General features: G+C 40.1%; 1 pseudogene across 1 annotated transcript; it reads left to right on the top strand.

Moving 5' to 3' along the window:
- Positions 1–8212: 8212 nt before the first annotated feature.
- LOC308432963 (low molecular weight phosphotyrosine protein phosphatase-like) lies at positions 8213–8687 on the top strand (annotated as a pseudogene). Its single transcript has one exon. The product of its transcript is annotated as a low molecular weight phosphotyrosine protein phosphatase-like (transcript).
- Positions 8688–10118: the final 1431 nt, after the last annotated feature.

Below are 10118 nucleotides of genomic sequence, written 5' to 3' on the forward strand. Positions count from 1 at the left end.
TTCTATTCCTATTATCCTTAGGTTTGGTCTTCTTATTGTGTACTTGATATTCTGGATATTTTGGCTTAGGAGCTTTTTGGTTTTTGCATCTTCTTTAACTGTTTTGTCTATGTTTTCTATGTTATCTTTGGCCCCTGAGATTCTCTCTTCCATCTCTTGTAGTCTGTTGGTGATGCTTGCATCTGTGACTCCTGATTTCTTTTTTAGGTTTTCTATCTCCAGGGTTCTCTCCTTTTGTGTTTTCTTTATTGTTTCTATTTCTGTTTTCAATCCCATCATCTGTTTGGTTGTGTTTTCCTGTAGTTCTTTGAGTGACTTTTATGTTTCCTCTTTAAGAGCTGCTATTTGTTTATGTGTTTTCTACTGTAATTGTTTAAGGGAGTTATTCATGAGCTTCTCCAAGATCTCCATCATCATTTTGAAGTATGATTTCAAGTCTGGGTCTTATTTTTTGGAGTGTTTGGCAACCCACTACTCGCTGTAGTGGGAGAGCTGGATTCTGATGTTGCCAGGTTGTCTTGGTTTTCATTGCTTAAGTTCTTTTGCTTTTCTCTTGTCATCCTTTTATCTGTGATTATATGTGGTCTTGTCAGTGACGGCCGCCTTTCTCTCCTCTGGATCTGAGGGCACGTGGGCTCAGGAAGAAAATTGCTTCTGAGTGTTTGTCTTTTTGTGGGAAAGCAGTGAGTTCTAATGACAGTTACTCAGCTCTGTCTTTGTGGGCTCAGATGTGGGAGCTCTTGTGAGGCTGTTCTAGGAGCTCAGCCCTAGGTCCACAGGTCCTGAGTATTACTGGCAGGGACCTGGCTCTTTCTCTAGGCCAAAACGGACCCTTTTCCAGAGAGCACAGCACTTTCTGCTCTTTGAGAACTCCAGTATTTCCTCCCTGGGACTATGTGTCAGGCTCACCTCTGGTCCTGGTGCAAAAGCACCTGTGGAGATTCTTCTTTAAGCACCACCTTTCTGGGCAGATCCCGATTATCTCTGACAGAGGCCTGGCCCTTACTGTGGACCAGAAAGGATCCTTTTCCACAAGCACTGCCAAGCACTCTCTATGCTTTGGATATTCACAGCGCAACTCCAGGCCCGTGCCCTAGGTTCTCTGCTGGTCCATGTGAAAAGGAGCCTGGGTGTCTTATTCATTTATTTAATGTACTTGAGTATACAGTAGCTGTCTTCAGACAAACACAAGAAGAATGTATTGGATCCTATTACAGATGGTTGTGAGTCACCTTGTGGATGCTGGGAATTGAACTCAGGACCTCTGGAAGAGCAGTCAGTGCTCTTAACCACTGAGCCATCTCTCCAGCCTCAAATTTTAGTTCTTTCGGGGAAAATGCTCCAAAGTGTGACAGCTATATTATAAGGCAGATACATGTTTGGTGTCTGAACAAACTGCCAAATTATTTCTCGAAGTTGTATTTTTTACACTTTTCCCAGGAATCCATGATTAGGGTGTCGTTCCTAGTATGGGAGCGCTGGTGCTGCCATCATTTTCCTGTAGCTATTCTAGGAGTCTTGTGATGAGCACACCACACTTTCACTTTGCGTTTCTGTAACAGCCAGCAGCGCTGACGGTCTTTCACTGTACTTGCTTGGTAGTCTTACCTCATTCCTGATAAACGTCTCTTCATTTCATTACACATTTTCTGATTGTATACTTTTTCTTTCTCCTCATCTGTCTCTTCCTCCTCCTTAACTTTTGAGATTTTTATCCAGAATAAATGTCCTTGTCCCCATATGAGGTCTATGCTCTTTTCTCTGATTCATCTGTTGTCCTATAATCAATCATACCACAGTCTTTCACACAGTAAATGTTTCAGGTGTGTCCTAGTTCTGTTGCTGTGATAAAACACTTTCCAAATATCTTGGGGGAGGAAAGGGTTTGTTGGGCTCATAGCTACAGTTCATCAACAAGGAAAACCAGTGGGGACTCAGGGCAGGAACATAGAAGCAGTACCTTAAATAGTTGGAAGACCACAGCTTACTAGCCTGTCCTCCATGGCTTGCCCACCATACTTTCCTATACAAGCAAGGCCAGCTGCTTCAGGATGGCACTGACCAATCAACAATCAAGGAAGCACGCCGACAAGCCACTGTTGTTCCTGAGTGACTTTAATTTTCACCAAGTTGACGCAGTCTAGCTAGCACGCATTAAGGGAATTAATCTCTGATTATCATATTTCTTGGAAATATCTTCCCTAGCTATGGTCCTTTTGTTTCATAGTTTCTTTTTTTTAATATAGCCAATTTGATCATTATTTTAAACTGATATCTATTTTGTGTTGTGCTTTCTCCAAACTATACAAAAACTTTTTTTTCCATCTGGCTTTTATTATTTGCTCATTGATTTTGTTCAGTTGCCTCAAAACATAGATCTTTACAGAAGATTTTTAATTATTGACATTTAAATTATCATGGCTTTATGTCACTGCTAATTTGAGATATTGAAGCTGACCTGTAAACCATGCTCCTCCTGAGTCCTGTGTCTATCAGTACAATAGCTTACAATGTTGTCTCCCAATCCTTCTGCCATGCAAAAATCCCATGAAAGGACTGGATGGTAGCTCAGTGGTGCAGCCCGTGCCTAATGTGTGTGAGACACACTGAATTCAATCCCAACAGTGCAGCATCAAACATTAAGTTTTACATGAAAGGGAAGTGAAAGGACAATATGAAAGATGAAAACTTTGACATAATTATAGGTAAATAAAGTAAAATTATATATACTATGTATATAAGTATACATTTAAGTAATAAGAAGTATATATGTATTACATATAGCTATGAAAATATATTGAAATGATAAAAAATTGGTTTACTTAGAAAAGTATAATTAATCAAAATTGAACAAAGAGAGAGCCTGAATTGGTTAATAATCATGGAGGAAATGGAGAAGATTTGCCATTGGAAATGGGACCAGGACCTGGCATAGTTGCAGTGGAAAAATGACATCTACTTTATACTAGTAATGATAAGACAGACCACAAATGAGGTTTATCAAACCACCTGCCAGGGTTCCATTTACTACAGCAGCTGTCAAAGCAGCCAGATGCAAGTGGCCAGGTGCCTTCCCGCTTCTTTTAAATTAATGACTTCGTAATTTTTCTCCAGACAAAGGATGTACACAGAAACGAACAGATGTGGGTCTGGGGCCCTGGTTCTACTTTCTTTTCTTTAATTTTGTTTATTCTTGGAAGCCTCCAGATGGCAGCATTTCCCTGTGGAAGAAGATGCTGGGCACTTGTGCTCCAGCTCTGCTTTACTTTCTAACAGTCAGTCAACAAGGGAAGGAGACCAGACCGGAAGAAAGGTGGGAGACATGTTTCAGAATGTACTGAGCGTTTATACTCTAATGTACTATTCACAAGAATTGGCAGCTTACATAGGCAGTTTCCCTACAACCATAATAGAAACAGGTTTTAAAAAATATTTATTTATTTATGTATTTATTTTTAGATTTATTTATTTTACTTATTTGTCCACTGCTCTCTCCTAGTCACCCCCTCCCACAGTTTCCCCACCCCCACCCCTTGAGAAATAGGTATTTTATTTGGTTTTGCTTTAAGTGTGTAACACTCTGGTTAGAAAGCTGATTTGTGTGTGGTATTGTTTTTAACACACTATTTGCACAGAAATTATTTTTATTTTTCATATTTTAAACCCGGTATTGAAGAGTCAAGATTGCAATCATGCAGATACTAACACTCAACCCAACCATCACATTACTTCGTTGCTACTTTATAACTGTGATTTTGCTGCTGTTATGAATTGTAACACAAATACCGTAAATAGCCGATAGTCCTGTGGAAGAGACCCACGGGCTGAGACTCGCTTATCATGGCCGTGTTCCCCTGTTCCCAACATGCTGCTCTTCTCGCACCTGCCTCTCAGGGTGCTAAAGCATCTGCCCTTCCCAGTCCTCCCAGCATCTTCTGTCACTCTGCTGTAGTCAGCATGACGTTGTTCTTTCTTGCTTGAACACAGTATGTCTCTTCTGAGTCAGGATCTTTGCTTCCCAGCACCTCTGGGGGTGTGTGGCTTACTTACCCATTCAATTCTTTTTCTAGCTATAATTTTTTTCTGGAAGTTTTTTCCTGATTACTACCCCCTTCTACTCGTTGAATCTTTATTACCCCCATATTAAAATAATAAAAATAGCTGCTGTGTTCTCATGTATCTTAACCAAGCATATAACCAAGGTGCTCAATAATGAGTTTGTTGATTGAATGAAAGAACAAAGCAAAGTTCAGTCAGCTTACATGTCAATTTCATCCATTTGATAGATCACGTAGCAAATACTTGGAACTTAGAAGCTCAGACTCTATTGAGATAGTAATATTGTCAGTATTGACATTTTTTACAGTTTTTAGTTATTTCTTTTCATTTCTTATTCTTCTTTCTTTTTTCTTTCCCCTTTCCCTTTTCTTTGTTTTCCTTCCTTCCTTTTTTTCTTTGAGACAGAGTCTCTCTCTATATGCCCCAAATGTCTCAGAATTCACTATGTATATACCAGCTGGCTTCAAATTCACAGAAATCTGTCTGCTTCTGGTGGGATCAGTGGAACACATCGCCACAACAGCTAGTTATTGTTTACACAGCACACACCTGATTTTAAAAACCATCTCTAAGAAATTCCGTGAGGCCCCACCATGGATGTAGAGCCATGCCAATGACTGCTGAGAGGAGAGGAATTGTTCTTAATAAGGAGGTCCCTAAGATATGCACATACACTGGACTAGGCAATGTGTGTGTGTGTGTGCGTGTGTGTGTGTGTGTGTGTGTGTGTGTGTGTGTGTATGTGTGTGTGTGTGTGTGTGTGTGTATGTGTGTGTGTGTGTATGTGTGTGTGTGTGTATGTATGTATGTGTGTGTATGTGTGTGTATGTGTGTGTGTGTATGTATGTGTGTGTATGTGTGTGTATGTGTGTGTATGTATGTGTGTGTATGTGTGTGTGTGTATGTATGTGTGTGTGTGTGTGTGTACGTATGTGTATGTGTGTAACAGTAATTAAAATAAGAGTCTATGTGTTAAGAGGAGAATAAAGAGGGGTCATGGGCGGATTTGCAGAAAGATAGAGGGGGTAAAAATTAGATAAATACAGGACTCATGCATAAAATCCCCCTGAACCATAAAATAAACATAATAAAAAGTTCCCCCTAAATTTACCAGTGGCCATATAAATTATAGCAGCTATATATCTCCTCTTCAGCACTTATATAATTAAAAGTGGAGTCAGCATCAAATTATTCCCAAAGAGATCATTGGAATTATTCTTAGATAAAGGCAATTTTATTGAGAACCTACACAAATCACTAAAAGAGCTGTCATTGATGTCAAAGAAGTATCTGCGTTAGTGACCCTGGGTGATACTCCGTCTTCTGAACAGCTCCCTGGCATAGAACGTGCAGGCTGGAGAGCAAAGGGTGGGAATAATGAAGCCACAAGCTCAGGCTGCGTCCCACCTGCAGGTTTGTTCCTGGTGCTGCTGGTGGACAGTCCTCGTCTTGTGAGTGGACTGCATTCCACATAAGCATGTGCAAAGAGAAAGTCCGAGAAATTCTGCTAAGACAAAAGAAGTTCATTAAATATCATTTCCATTTGCATGGATATAGTTATAACCACAGTACATGAATTCACTAATTAGACTTTAAATATTCTGTTATAAAGGATATTCAAATAATTCCAAAATTTTTTCCTTGGTATTAAGAAAAAATTTCCAAGCTAAATTATTTTAAATATCTTCTTTGAGGTGGAATAAAGGACTTACATTTTCATAGTATCTCATTGAATATTCCTCTCAGTTTTCTAAGAGCCCAACACCTTAACTTTTATTGAAAAATGATTTAGATTATTTTGTTCGTACTTATAAAATAATGACTTTAACCTGTTATGTGTCTATAATGTCCTAAACTCTATGCTGAGGGTACTCAAATTACTTGACAAATATTTCTGGGCTAGCACTGGAACCTAGAGTAGGTCTTCAGTGGAAAAGTAACTCTACATTTTCAATGATTTACAGAACTGTCTGACCTTGGTAGCCAACTCCCTTCCTTTCCTTAGGCTACAGGGCCTAGGCTAGCCTCAAACTTGAGTGCTTGATTACAAACATACCACTGTGCCCAGTTTTATACTAGGAATGGTAATCAGGGCTTCATGTAAGGCAGGCAAACACTGTATTAATGAAGTTACATACCCACCTTCAGTGGGTGAAACTTTAACGAAGGAAAACCCATGTATGAGGACAAAGCACATAAAGTTAGCATTAACAGTCTGTGCAGGAGAGTACTGAAGCTCCCTCATGGTTTATGAAGCGGGCTTTTTAAAACCTCCAACAAGGTCACACCCCTTATCTTTCTCAAACAGTTCTGTCAACTGGGGACCAAGTATTCAAGCCTATGATCCTATAGGAGACATTCTCATTCAATGTCCACAGACTATTTCTTGTCTTGACTCAACACAGAGTAATCTATCATAAAAAAGACTTTTGATGCAGAAACAAAAATCTCCCTAGTTATATCACAAGATCACAGGTTATTTTTCTAGTATGGCAAGGTGGATATAACAGACATCTGTAGTTCATTTCTGCTTAGCATCCATTCTCCTATAATAATATTAAGTCTACCTCTTTAGGGAACCATCCTCTACCACTGTCTCATTTATATCTAAGCTTAGGGTGTGTGGCTGGAGCAAGGGACCAAGTTATGTTCTGATGCTAATGGTTGGTTGACAACAGTTGAGAGTCACACATATCCTTCTCTTATTTAGGATATCTATCACTGTTTAAAACACCATGACCAAAAGCAACTTGGTGCTAAATAAAAGATTTATTTTATGTTACACTTTTACATTACAGGCTACAATTGAAGAAAGTCAGGCCAAAAACTCAAGTCAGGAACGTGATGATGAGAAACAAAGCAGAGGCCCTGGAGGAACGCTGCCTTGCTTCCCATGGCTTTTCCAGCCTGCTTTCTTATACAAACCAAGACTATCTACCAAGGGGTGGCTCCGCCCATACTGAGATGAGCCCTTCCACATCAATTATCAATCAATAAAATAACCAGCAGACTTGCTAACAGGTCAATTTTGTGATGGCATTTTTCTCAAGATTCTCTCTTCTCATGCATGTCTAAGTTTGTGGCAAGTTGACAAAAACCAAGCATCATGGTCTATGATTCTAGGTACAGAGATCAGTTCAAACCTGGCTAATTACAGCTATGAACATCAGTCTAAGGCTTTCTGCTAGAACTTCTGGGAAAAGGAAGCTTTTCCAAGTGTTAAGTCTAGACTGCTCATAAGTATTTTGATTAAGAAAAGTATATTGTTTGAGCACATAAATCTTGCTGCATGATAAGCCAGAAGCTACCAACATTTTGAACTACTTTAATTTAAATTACTTGACATTCTTTTCATCCACTACAACAGTAACAATAATAACAGCAACAGCAGCAACAACAGCAATAACAACCACAGCCCCACCAGCAGCAACAACACCAGCAACAACAACAAGAACAGCAACAGTAGCAACCACTGCAACAACAGCAGCAACAATAGCAACAGCAACAAGAACAGCAACAGCAGCAACCACTGCAACAACAGCAGCAACAATAGCAACAGCAACAGCAATATCAAAAACAAATAGCAACAATCACAGTAACAACAACAACAGCAACAGCAATAACAATAGCAACAAGAACAGCAAAAACAGTAGCAACAACAAGAAACCCTCATATAGTGCAGTAGGGAAGACTATAGACAGAGGGCAGTGGTTAGTGAAATTCAGTATTACATCATCAGGTCAGCTCTCTCTGCCTTCTACTTTTGTGACTATGATAAACTAATTAGTTTCTCAACTACAGTCACCTCAGATTTAGAATAGGAGTAATAGTAGTCCAACCTAAAGGTCTTAGATCAAAAATGAAACAGGTTAGTTTAGGAAGCAAGATTTCCAGGCTGCCTGTGAATAAGTACTTGAAGGACATTATGAGTTCGTTCCTTGTCAGCTTTGGACATGAAAACCTTTGGTCTCGGGTTCCAGAAGTTCATAGAACGGTGCCATTCTCTTCTGCTTCCCCAGCCACATGTGGACACAGATCTGGTGGCTCAGGATTGTGTTCAACCCTGAAGCAGCTTCCATTTTTATATGCTTCCTCAGTAAGATTTGCAATCAGTGCCTACGCGGTTTCTGGGCGCCAGGATCAGCACCAAAACATGGCAGAGGTTGGGTCCAAGTCAGTGCTGTTCGTGTGTCTCGGTAACATTTGCCGGTCACCCATTGCAGAAGCAGTGTTCAGGAAACTGGTCACTGATGAAAAGGTTTCGGATAACTGGAGGTGCAGACAGTGCAGCTACATCCTCCTATGAAATGGGGAGCCCCCTGACTATCAAGGGCAGAGCTGCATGAGAAAACACGGCATCCACATGTATCACGTTGCACGGCAGATTACAAGAGAAGACTTTGCCACATTCTGTTATATACTGTGTATGGATGAAAGCAATCTGAAAGATTAAATAGAAAAAGTAATCAAGTTAAAAACTGCAAAGCTAAAATTGAGCTACTTGGGAGCTATGATCCACAGAAACAACTCATTATTGAAGATCCCTATTATGGCAACGACTCTGACTTGGAGGTGGTGTCCAGCAATGCCTTAGGTGCTGCAAGGCCTTCCTGGAGAAGACTCACTAGCTGGTCCTACCCACCACCATTGAGCAACTGCCTACTCACCTCTGCCATGCCCAAGGGTGGTGGCAGTCCCATCCCCCACCTCTCTTTTCAGCGGACTTACTGTATATCTTTAAAATTATTGTAGGTGGAAATTAGGCATATGTTCAGAAAGATAAAAGCATTTGAATCGGACAATTTGATGTGGCTAAGCATTCTTATACTAACTGAATCTTGCCATAATTACAAAATAATGGAACAGCAAATAATGGAACAAAAGAAAACCCAATAAAGTAAGAATGACCTACAAGGTCCAGGTCAACCTCTGAGCCCAGCAAACCTGGGTAGCCTGGTCTACCTGGAGCGCATGGCCAGCATCCAGTAGTGCTGTCTGCTTGCCTTGTACCTCTCTATTACAGACTCTTATTGTGACAATATCTCCACCCAGGGCAGCCTTTCACTGAACCTTAGAATTGTTTAAACTCTGAGGGTATCAGTGTTTGAGAGGGAGAAGCTGGGTGTGATGGTGGGCCTGGAACTCCAGCAGGCCTTCCTGGGCTATATAGTGACAACCTGTCTGAGAAAGAAATAAAAATAATAAAAGATGGGACCCACAGATTGGTAAAATTAACAACTTTAATCTTACTTGGTTTTTGTGTAGTTTTTTGAGCTTTGTTTCTATTTGAGTCACTTTGTTTTAAAAAAATAAGTGTGCTTAAATAGTGGTATGAGTTTGTAAGTGTTCTTTATCAACATTTTACACAGTGACAGGCAAGCATAAATAATTTTAGTGTATTTTCAGAAAAGGGACCTCAAATTTATATGGATGTATGTCAGTAAGGATTGTGAATTAGACTGGGACATTATCAAATACAAGTAAAATACAAATCTGGAAAAAAAAGATTTGCAATCAGTGAGAAGTCTTCTTGTTAAAGACATTTTCTTAGACCGCATGTGCCTTTACTACCTCTGCAAAGGGTGATTACAGTATTACAGGGAAGATCTTATTAGTTGACTCTTTTTAAACAAGTATTATGCGTGTCGTATGTAAATGTAACCACATTTTGTACCAGGGAACTAAGAGGAGGGATGGAAGCTGAGCTTGGGGAGGGAAATCAGAGAAATATCAACTTTCTTGAAGTGGAAACTTAAGGGTTCTTTGGAAGGTCTGTTGGATGGTGTTTTGCTGGGGTAAACACATGACGGAACATTTTGTTAAAGTGGACACAGGTTTGTGAAAGGTTAAGGCTGACTCATGGAAGAACATTTAGCTGAAGCAGACACAGGAGAGAGGGTGCTCTGCTAAAGCAAACACGTAAATGGACACGTGATGAAGGGTTCTTCACTAGCAACAGGCATGCATTGGTCCACCTCACATTGCGTAGTTGAGCTGCATTTGCTAGGACCCCAAAGAGAGAAACGCACCAAAAAACTTCTAATGGTGTGCATGCTGCT

This window comes from Micromys minutus, assembly GCF_963924665.1.
Source record: "Micromys minutus genome assembly, chromosome: 19".
In the NCBI taxonomy this organism is placed as follows: Eukaryota; Metazoa; Chordata; class Mammalia; order Rodentia; family Muridae; genus Micromys; species Micromys minutus.